The sequence below is a fragment of the Heterodontus francisci genome, unplaced genomic scaffold (genome assembly GCF_036365525.1).
Source record: "Heterodontus francisci isolate sHetFra1 unplaced genomic scaffold, sHetFra1.hap1 HAP1_SCAFFOLD_988, whole genome shotgun sequence".
In the NCBI taxonomy this organism is placed as follows: Eukaryota; Metazoa; Chordata; class Chondrichthyes; order Heterodontiformes; family Heterodontidae; genus Heterodontus; species Heterodontus francisci.
The window spans coordinates 165,001-167,500 of record NW_027142059.1 but is presented as its reverse complement, the minus strand read 5'-3'; the positions used below and the strand labels follow the sequence as shown (position 1 = coordinate 167,500).

The following is a 2,500-nucleotide window of genomic DNA, read 5'->3' as shown; positions in this document are numbered from 1 at the left end:
CAGCCACCAAATTAAGACATTTATTACTAGATGCTCACGCTGCAGTAAGAGTGGCGAATACCATTCAATCGCATGCCACTACCCGAAATGCAAGGGTCCAAGAACATCGACACAAGAGGCCGAATTTGCATGTAGCCTGTGTGAACTTAGATTCACAAAGAAAGTCGGTCTTAGCCAACATGAACGACATCAACATCCAAATCTCAGAAACGAGAAACGCCTTGCTACTGAGAAAACAAAAGGCAAACCGGGCAGAAAGGCTTATAAATGGTCCGCAGAGGAGACTGAATTATTGAAAGAGCTGAACGTCAAATTTGAAGGACAAAAGCGTATTAATCAACTGATAGCTGAAGTCCTGGTAAGCAAAACGGCTAAACAAATATCGGATAAAAGGAGGGGTCTACCGAAGTCTCAACCAGCTGTGCAGAACATCATTGCGGACAGTATTGGAATTACGGATCCCAGTGATGAGGTCCCGGAGACAAGTAACATCCTTGAAGAGGCCCCAGTACAGCCGAAAAGGAAGCTCAATCCACCAGCAAAGATTCCAAAACATAGAGACATTGACGATCAGTTGGAGCAGGCGGAACAACTAATGAAAGAGGCAGATGACCCAAACATCAAAGCCTTGGTAATTGGTCTGGTGGAAAATATCACGGAACTATTCTTAAGCAAAGGCAAAGCCAGAAAAAGGGATATAAAAACGCCCAAGACAAAACGTGAAGAGTTCAAACGTAGCAGGAACTCACGTGCAAAACAAAGATACGCTACCCGAAAGGCGGAATTTAGAGCGACGCAATTGCTCTATAAAACTAATAAAAGACAATTAGCAAGACAGATAATGGGGGCACCTTCGGCCGTACAATGTCCACTCGATGCTATTGAGCTTGAACAGCATTTCCGGACCAAGCTCTCTTATCCTAACAATAAAGCGAACATCTCTAAATTCGCTCACTATAAAGGAATGCGGGACTACGGACAACTGATGAGACCCATCGATGAGGATGAGGTTGACCAAGCCATTAGAGGGATTGATAATAAGAGTGCAAGTGGCCCTGACGGTGTGACACGGGATGTTATCCTAAAGATTCACGAGGAAGAGGACACAAGGCTCCCCCGATTATTCTCACTGTGGCTAATGGCCAGCAGCATCCCTGAATCTCTCAAAAGAAGCCGTACAGTCCTTATTCCTAAGACTGACAACGCCGATCGTCTAATAGACATTGACAATTGGAGACCTATAACTATTGGCCCGATGTTACTCAGGATATTCACTAAGATCATTGCAAAAAGGCTGAGCGAAGTGGTTAAGATCAACCCAAGACAAAAGGGTTTCCTTGCAGGAACCCCAGGGTGCAATGAGAATATCACAATATTGGAGAACATCATTAAAGGAGCCAAGAAAAATCGTAAGAATCTATCTGTAGTCTTTGTCGATTTGGCAAAAGCATTTGACTCAATCGGACATAAGCATCTGTCAAAAGCATTGGCAAGAACGGGCTTGCCCAAGAACTTTATAACCTTAATTGAAGATTTGTATACGGATAACACCACTATGGTTGAAGGGGCTAAAACAAAGACCAATCCCATCAGTATTAGGAGAGGTGTTAAACAGGGTGACCCACTCTCTCCCATACTATTTAACATCGCTCTAGATCCACTAATGTGCACCCTTGAAGACTCTGGTGTTGGAGTCTCTATGCCTCTGGGCGAAAGTAAGATCACATGCTCAGCGCTGGCCTTCGCTGATGACATCGCACTCCTTAGTGATACCCACGTAGGGATGAAGGAAAACCTGAGATTGGTTCAATCCTTCTGTATTAATACCGGGCTTGCAATTAATACCGCAAAAACAAAGGGATTCCACTTTTCATACAAAAATAAGACCTTCTTGTATAACTATAAGAAAAAGTGGCAGCTTAACGAGGTGGAAATCTCGTACATCCCCCCAGGAGAAACAGAGAAGTACCTGGGAGCCCGAATAGATCCCTGGGCTGGGGTAGCCGAAGACAGCTGGCAGGAGAAACTTAGTAATTGGACCAAGAAACTAGACGAAGCATCCCTGAAGCCTATTCAAAAGATTGAGATTCTTAAAACCTATATTATTCCCAGGCTATATTTTCACTTGATCCTGACGGAAACATCACAGAATACATTAACTAAATTGGATCAGATTATTAGGAATGTCACCAAAAGATACTTACATTTGCCACCCCATACGACCGATGGCCTCCTGTACTCTAGTAATAGAAACGGAGGCCTAGGTATGCCAAAACTTGAAATACAAATTCCATCTGCCATAATTCGTAAAAGGGAAGCCCTGCAGGGATCCACTGATGCAGTAATTAAAGCATCCTTCCAATATACCGGTCGACATAATTCCGAAACCATTGATAAACTTAAAAATCTTAAAGTCCTAAAGGAAATTGAGGACTTTCTTATCAAGAAAAATATAAACATTGAGGAGCTCGCAGAACTTGCTGAGCCGTGTTTGGAATTA

General features: G+C 43.2%; 1 pseudogene; it reads left to right on the top strand.

Moving 5' to 3' along the window:
• The window catches only part of LOC137366420 (28S ribosomal RNA), an 8,230-nt pseudogene that overhangs the window by 3,407 nt on the left and 2,323 nt on the right, over positions 1-2,500 (top strand).